This window comes from Cygnus olor, chromosome 3 (genome assembly GCF_009769625.2).
Source record: "Cygnus olor isolate bCygOlo1 chromosome 3, bCygOlo1.pri.v2, whole genome shotgun sequence".
Taxonomy (NCBI): domain Eukaryota; kingdom Metazoa; phylum Chordata; class Aves; order Anseriformes; family Anatidae; genus Cygnus; species Cygnus olor.
This window is the reverse complement of record NC_049171.1, coordinates 40,535,052-40,543,645: the sequence shown is the minus strand read 5'-3', so window position 1 is coordinate 40,543,645 and position 8,594 is coordinate 40,535,052. Positions and strand designations below refer to the sequence as shown.

Sequence of the window (8,594 nt, the reverse complement as noted above, 5' to 3'; positions counted from 1 at the left end):
GCAATGTTCCAGTGATGTGTATATATATATATATATTTTTTTTTTTTTTCTATAGAAATAACAGTCTATCTTCCATGGGAATCTCAAAGTCCAATATGGCACACAAACACATTAAAATGGTTAATGACCAGAGGAAAACTAATTGACTCTTGAGAACAGCTTATAATAACACCAAACAAATATCTATCAAATTTTATCTTGTCATTTTGATCCCCCTAATCTATGCAGTCCTGCATTTTATCCCTTTCTGAAAGTTTTTCCAGAGTTCTTCCTTTCTGCATCTCAAGAGCGATTTATAGCTCTTTCCATATTGCCCCTTTTGGTAGTCTGTTCAATATTTTGACCTGCCTCTTTATTAAGCAACTCTGGATAAAATGCATTTAAGATACTCACTTCACTAAGTGTCATCCTTTTTATTTTTGAATTCTTTATACACTGTTGTCTGAGTGGTTTATGACCATCAATTATTTCTTTATTCTTTTATTCTGGGTATAGATACAGTCACTGTATTCACAAGAGCACCTCCATACCACTGCTATATTCACTTAGGGTATATATAAAGGCCATGTTTGCTACATTTCAGTGAATTATAACAACCCTAAAGTTTTAAGAGCTAAATCCACAAAGGTGTCTGAGCCTCAGGAATGCAACATCCTTTTCTTATGTATTCTGCCACCCTGGGAAATCTACGTTGCTAATTGATAGACATAGCCTTAACAACACTGAGGAAAAATTATTGTCTTGTAATAAGATTTGGGACTGGGGAGTTGGGGACGGAGTTGGGATTGTTCTGCCTGGAGAAGAGAAGGCTGTGGGGATACACTATAGCCTTCTGGTGTCTGAAGGGGGCCTACAAGAAAGATTTAGGTTATAGTTAATGGGTTATACACAAGGACCAGTTTGGTGATCATTCTTGAGAACAGTTGCTACTATCAACTAGTATTAGTATTATTAGTAGTATTTCCAACGAGTAGTGTTTCCAACTAGTATTAGTTGGAAAGAGCTTAAAGATGCAGATGCTTCCTAGCAGTTCAGCTGGTAAACGACATTTTTGACAAGCAGTAGGAATGTTACTGGGAACTTGCATATCCAAGTAGTTTGAGTACCAGCTGACTGAAAATGCCATGGATTGAGGTTTTAAATCCAAATCCAAAGGTCGCAATTAAATCCCTCAAAGAGTCTAACCTTAAAATGACAACCTCTTTAATCATTAAAGTGTTTATAAAATTCTAAAATCCTCTAAATCACATAGATAAGGCCTAAGATTTTCCAAAGCTTTTCTTACATTTGCTGTGTTTTAATCACATTTTCTTACCAGTTATTAATTCATTAGCATTTTAAAAGCTAATTCATTAGCATTTAAAAATGTTTACAATCTTTAAATTCTTTTGTCTTCTACAAATTCAGTTTTCTCAATGATCTTCTGCAGCTGCTGGTAATTTTTACCTATAGAATGCATTTAGCTTTTTTTAAGAGTTTAAAATAGGGACTTAATATCAGAAAAATAGACTCTAGCCACTTCTATAATAATAATTTCCTGTCTGTCATTAGCAAAACTGCTTCATGGCCTAGTTTCTCTAGTATTAATTAGTATTCACTGCTCATTTCTTAAAAGGTTTAATTTCCTAGTGTTTTTGGAAAATAATTTTTAAAACTAGTGTAAAGTTTTTTAATAGTTCAGATTACTATTTAAAATGAAAATGCTAATAGGCTCATAATGGATGTGATCAAGAAATTATTTTATTCTTTGTTATTGTTTTATCAAATCAGGGAGCCTGCAACCCCTGTAAAATCTTATTCCCTGCATTATAAGATCATCATGTTGCTTATTTTTATTACTGAACTTGACAAAGTAGAAGATTTATTTTATTTTATTTTATTTTATTTTATTTTATTTATTCTATTTTATTCTATTTTTTCTATTTTTTTCTAATTTATTTTATTTTATTATGAAAAAATATTAATTTTTAAAGATAAATTTTGTAAACCAAAAACGTGAAGACATGATTGAGAATAATTTTGTCCTGTTGGTAGATCAGCTTGACCTATTACCACTTTTCTGCTTATGTTGCTCTACAGTCCAGTTGAGTCCTTTCCTTTTTACTTGCTTCTTAATGATATATTTTTCTTCTTTACTTTCCTTCCAGAATATTAGTTGGTGTTAAGAATAACAAACAATTTAGTACCCTTTTTGTCTCAGGAGTTCAGGGATTTTAAGGTCCTCTGATGATTTTATCCTTTCAACCTAAAAATTTCAACAATGGCAACATTTCTAACATTTTCTGCCATCAAACTGTATGTTTAAGCTTTCATCTCAGTTTCCTTAGTTAACATTTAAGCTACTGCTTTAGGCTGCCTGCAAGGTTTGTATTATCAAGCCTAAATGAATATTGTGATATGAACATCTTTTTTTTTTTTTTTTTAATAATCCACATCAAGTAATTCTATATCCATGTTTCAGAAAAGGAAAAACAAACAAACAACAACAAAAGCTAAGAAGCTTCTACTCATTCTTCTCCGTTTCTCTGTTAAAGGCTGTTGGAGGTACAGTTGATTCATATGTCTTTAGGGTTATGATTTCTGAGACAACAGAATTAAACACTGTTTAATACTTTCATTCTATTGTCATTAAAAAGGTATTTTCTGGAATCTCTTCATGTTAGCAACACAGATGTCTCAGTTATAAAAAGGATATAAAAACCTTTCAGTTAGGAAAAAGCCTTTTCTAGTCATGTTTGTGTCAAAGACATATTCCAAGACAACACACCTTGTCAGTTGATAGGTTCATGATACATTCATTACTTCTCATTCTGTAAGAGGAACTTTTTTTTTTTAAGTGATTGCTGATGCTTTAATATTTATGATGTTTTTAGACAGAATAATTTATTTCATTATTGCAAATTAGCAAGTACTGAATCAAAGAAAAAGGAAAAAAATAAAGTAAAATAAAATAAAACAAAACAAAACAAAACAAAATAAAATAAAATAAATAAAATAAAAATAATAAAACAAAAAGTGTGACTTTAATGTAATTCAGAAGCTCAGATCCAAACCTGTAATCCTGAAAATTTCCACTTAGTTGCTTTCTAAATATTGAGGCATCTGATCTCTGGAGGGCTTTCAGTTTTTATAAAAACATTTCCTTAGTCTGACATAAGTACAAAGTCCTTCTCTTTTGATGGGATTAAACTGTTTCTATGTATTAAACTGTTTCTAAACCTATTTATATCCACAACAAAAGAAAAACATTCTCCTTTTTAAAGCCCACAAGGACCTTATAGTTGTGGCATCAGTCTTCTCATAAAATGCAGCATGGGTCAAAATATAAGTGCTGTTACTCTTCTTCATCTTTTCTTTATAACCTATTTGTCTGTCATCAGCTACAGCTTCCACTTCAGAAGAATGAGTCCCACCTTCTTGGGATTCTTCTAAAGAATTCCAGGATCTGGATCCCCGAAGATGGGATTTACATATTGATTCCTGCTCTGAAGAGGGACAGATGATTTCTCTCACCCCTCTGCATACTATGTCTTGTTGAACATATTTTGGTAGCATTTTTTAACTTTCTGAAGCACCTTTAATATGTACTGACTTATTACCACAGATTGGATAGTGAGGGTAAAGAGAGGTATTTTTGAAATTGGTAATAAATATCAACCACAGTTGATATTAGTTAACACACACAGTTAGTTAAATAAAAATATCCAAGCAAAGGCGTCGTCCTCATCATCCCCTTCACCACCGTCAAAAAAATCCAAAGACTTCAACATGACACACTGTCCTGGTTTCAGTTAGGACAGAGTTAATTTTCCTCCTAGTAGCTGGCAGGGTGCTATGTTTTGGATTAGGATGAGAAGAGCGCTGATAACATGCTGATGTTTTAATTGTTGTAGAGCAGTGCTTACACCAAGCCAAGGACTTTTCAGCTTCTCGCTCTGTCCTGCTAGCGAGCAGGCTAGGGATGCAGCAGGAGCTGGGAGGGGACAGACCCAGGACAGCTGACCCAAACTGGCCAAAGGGGTATTCCATACCATCCATACCAATAATGGACTGTTGTGGTTTAGCCCGGCTGGCAGCTAAACACCACACAGCCGTTCGCTCACCCTCCCCCCTCCCTCTCCGGGATGGGGGAGAGAAACAGGAAAGTGAAGTCTGTGAGTTGAGATAAAGACAGTTTATTAAGACAGGAAAAATAATAATAATAATAATAATAATAATAATAGTATTATTAATAATAATGTGTACGAAATAAGTGATGCACAATGCAATTGCTCACCACCCATTGACCGATGCCCAGCCTATCCCCGAGCAGCTGCCCCCCCCCCACCCCGGCTAGCCACCCCTATATATTGTTCAGCATGACATCAAATGGTATGGAATACCCCTTTGGCCAGTTTGGGTCAGCTGTCCTGGGTCTGTCCCCTCCCAGCTCCTGCTGCATCCCTAGCCTGCTCGCTAGCAGGACAGAGCGAGAAGCTGAAAAGTCCTTGGCTTGGTGTAAGCACTGCTCTACAACAATTAAAACATCAGCATGTTATCAGCGCTCTTCTCATCCTGATCCAAAACATAGCATCCTACCAGCTACTAGGAGGAAAATTAACTCTGTCCTAACTGAAACCAAGACACACACATGTCCATAAAAGCATTTAGTCAGCTACACCTCCTTTTGCTTAACACAATCTCAGTTTCCTCACACTGACAGTGTCACTAAAAAGAAAGTTCTTCCTAGATTATCAACAACTCACCACTGGCACATCTGACTAATAATCTTTTCTCATTCTATCATGACCTCTATAACAGTTATTTCAGATAGAATTCATCTGCCCAGCGGCATGTTGACAGTGTACACTTATATCTGAGCTACTCCTCCAAACATGCTTTATATAGAAAAAGAAAAAATGTTAAAGCTTTCACAGTCACTGAAGGTTTATGACTGGAAGGAAACTTTAGAGGTCATCTGGTCCAACCTTCTAATCAAGCAGGGACACCTAGAGCGGGTTGCCCCGTACCACGGGCAACTGGATGGCTTTGGAAGATCTCCAAGGAAGTAAACTCCATAACCTCTCTGCACTACCTTTTCCAGTGCTCCATAACCCACACTTTTTGGAAGTGCTTTTGGAAGTTTAGACTGAACCTTTTGTGTTCTAGTTTGTGCCCATTGCCTCTTGTCCTGCCACTGGGCACTGCTGAAAAGAGCATGGCTCTGTCTTCATTATATCTTCCCTTCAGGTATTTATAGACATAAGATTCCCCTGAGCCTTCTCTTCTCCAGACTGAACAATCCCAGCTCTGTTCTCAGCCTCTCCTCATAGGAGAAAGGCTCCAGTCCCTTCACCATCTTGGTGTCCTTACATTAACTTTTTCCAGTATGTCCATGTCTGTCTTTCTCTCTTGTACTGGGGAGCACAGAACTGGACACAATACTCCAAAAGTACAGCCTCACCAATGTCCAGCAGAGGGGAAGGATCAATTCTCTGGACCTGCTGGTGAGGAATTTATTTGAGGAGTTTCTTGCTTTTCTAATTAAACATTAAACTCCAATATATACACATATATATATATATATATAACTTGTAATGTCTGAAAGAAAAAAAAAACAAAACAAAACAAAAACAAACAAACAAAAAACAACTGAATTTATTCTCTCCCTGAGCATTAATTGCTAAACATAAGATAGAATCTCTTGGTAGATTTTTATATGTATTTCTTCTAATTTCTATCTACTTTACAGATTTAAATTCCATCTTTAATTTACTGATTGCCTGTTAAGTTCATTTGCCTGACAACTTTGGACAGTCAGCTCTGTTGTGCATGGATAATTTGTATAGTTTTAAAATCCTGTGATACCTTGATACCAAAACTGGATTCACAAAAGCAAGCTCAGGACTACTGTTCTCAGTACAGGCACAAACTTAAATGAACACATCCATCCTAATTTGGGACCTAAGCTGGTGACATGCTTTCATACTCCACACTTTTGCTGAACAATCATTCCTGAAATGCAATCATTATTAAAGAATATTATATCTATCTCAATGTGTTTTTCAAGATTCATCTCAGGTTTATGAGCAGTAGTATTATGGAAGTTTTCACACTGCCTGGAGTGCTCCAGTCCTCCTCTACACTCAATGACTGGAAACTGACTTCAAAGATTAAGTCTGAACAGCGTAAGAAAGCTCCTTTGAGGAAACAGGCTTCATGTTTCAACCCAAATCTGAACAGGATGACTGGTACTATAAGCATGGCTGATTCTCCCAGTAGATCACAAACTTTCTCCTCTCATCGGGAAAGTTTGTCTAATGTCTGCAGTCCTATCTGTGTAAAAATACAGGTTAATTCTAGATATTTGTCAGCAGATTTGCATAGAACAGAGTTGAGAAACCAAAATGAGGGAACTATAAAGTGATCGTAGAACCTTGTGAGGAAAGACATAATGTCAAGTGAAAACTTGCTTATAAACAAACTGTTTTACTGTTTCTCAGGAGCAGTCGTTCGATGGTGGGAAAACAATGTCTCTCTCTTTTTCTTTCTGGAGAACTGCCTCTACACTTGAAATGCCTTTGTGACATGTTGAACTTAGTAGCATGGTTTAGTGGTGGACTTGTCAGTACTATGTTAAAGGTTGGACCAGATGATCTTGGAGGTCTTTTCCAACCTTAATGATTCTATGATTCTGTGTTTGCTTACTTGGAGGTTTTTTACTCTCACTGCCTTAAATGATAAACAGCCTGCATTTATGTGAGCTTGTTGTTGTTGTTGTTATTTTGTTTGTTTGTTTGTATTCTTTCAGAATTATTGCCCTCACAACATCACGCAGAGCACTATGGGTCTGCCTTTTCTAATCTTACTTTAGCATGGTGCCAATTACCTTATCTATTCTGAGCACAGCAATCACTTCCAGACAGCGATATAAAGAAGCTGACAATATTCATCACTGTCCGTAAAACACCTCAAAAGTCTGGGCAGCAGCCAGGTTTTGAAAGACCTTGGACAAGTTTTTAAACTGTGTCCCATGATAGTTCTTAAGATGATATGGAAGATTTAGTCCACAACATACTTATCTCTCAGATTAGAACTACTGAATCTCTATTTAGCCTTTCTTCAGTATAAACATTTTGATTTATCTTTCAATACTAGAAACAAATGGCAAACATTAAATCATTTATAATGCTCTCCTCTTGCACCTAAAAACCCAGATTCACATTCCACACTTACTTCTGTGTCTTTCTCAATATGTATAAGCATTTTCTTATGTGTAAGACCCTCACTCCTTTCCTTTTTCACCCAATACTGAATCAACCTGCCTCTTCTAATGATTTTGGATGTAGGCATACTGCTTTTAATAGTGATTTAAAAAAAAATGTTTATTTATTTTAATGATAAAATGATTTACCAAATTTCTGAACGAATTGCTCAAGAGCATGCAAAAGTATATCCTCTGCATGTGTGCCAATTGATTGCATGGACTTTTCGAACAATATTCAGTCCACTGAACTTTAAAATGAGGAAGGTACCCAAGGTAAGGTTCTAACATTTCTGTTTTCCTTGATCAAAGGGAGACATACAGCCCTCTAGAAAGCATTTTAGTCTAAGATCTGAACTTTCCTCTCAGAGTATCTAGGTGTCTCCATCAAGTATCTCCATCTTTTAACCTTACAAGATTGACTATACTCTTAAGTATATCAGTTAGATGCCTCAAATCAGATGGGACGAATTAGCAAGTTACTGTCTGTTTCCTTCCACAAGGATGCACTTCTTTTCATGTCTCTTACTGACCCTTTTGTGCCTCCTCTCATGAAGTTCTGAAAGTTCAGCTCTGAGGAGATGCCATGTTCATGCTGGGATGGATCTTTTTACTCTTTTTCAACTGACTGTGATCCTGAAAAAGAAAAAAATGTACTACAATTAGATAATGCAATTGCTAATTTCATAAATAAGAACACACACATTTGGAAGACTTTATTTTAGCTCTTCTACCTCTTTCCTCCATGAAAATATATTCACTCAGAGGTACTAACTTTTCTCATTGCTAATTATCATTTCACCTAATCTACACTAGAAGATTGAGCCATAAAGGTGAAAAGAAATATGGGAAGTGGAGAACATTGTATACACACACTAGAGACAAATGATCCTCTTTGTTGTGACTTAGATACAATTTCTACAGTCCAAAAAATAAGCAGCATAGTGAGAAAAGAAGACTAGCTCCCACCCTTTCAGAGGTCAGTTACTGGAGTCAGGCTGACAGTAGTCTTCATATAGTAGAAATCTATTAGTGCCCAGCCACAGGTTAAAGCAGATTGCATCATGGCATTGGAAGAGGAGATTCTGTAGGGCAAGATAAATAACCAACTCAATTGTGTTTCATTGTGTTAAATTCTTTAAGTGCAGCACAGCACAGGCTCTTGGGGATTGGAGGCAGGGAGAACATTCTGTCTTCTTCACTGTGAATCTGGACCAACATTTTTAAACCAAATCCATCAGAAATTAAAGAGTTCTTGAGGGGATAAAACATTTCTTTTTAAGTTGTTTCTAAAAACATTTTGTGGAATTCTTTAGCTTACTCCTACTTATGCAAACACAAGGAAGAGTGC

The 8,594-nt window shown here is 36.1% G+C and overlaps 1 long non-coding RNA gene across 1 annotated transcript; it reads right to left on the bottom strand.

Annotated features, from left to right (window-relative positions):
• Window positions 1–7,762: 7,762 nt before the first annotated feature.
• LOC121068038 lies at window positions 7,763–8,372 on the bottom strand. Its single transcript, XR_005818572.1, has 2 exons — window positions 8,213–8,372; window positions 7,763–7,879 (listed from the first exon to the last, which is right to left on the bottom strand). It is a non-coding gene; the product is annotated as an uncharacterized LOC121068038 (long non-coding RNA).
• Between the last annotated feature and the right edge of the window lie 222 nt (window positions 8,373–8,594).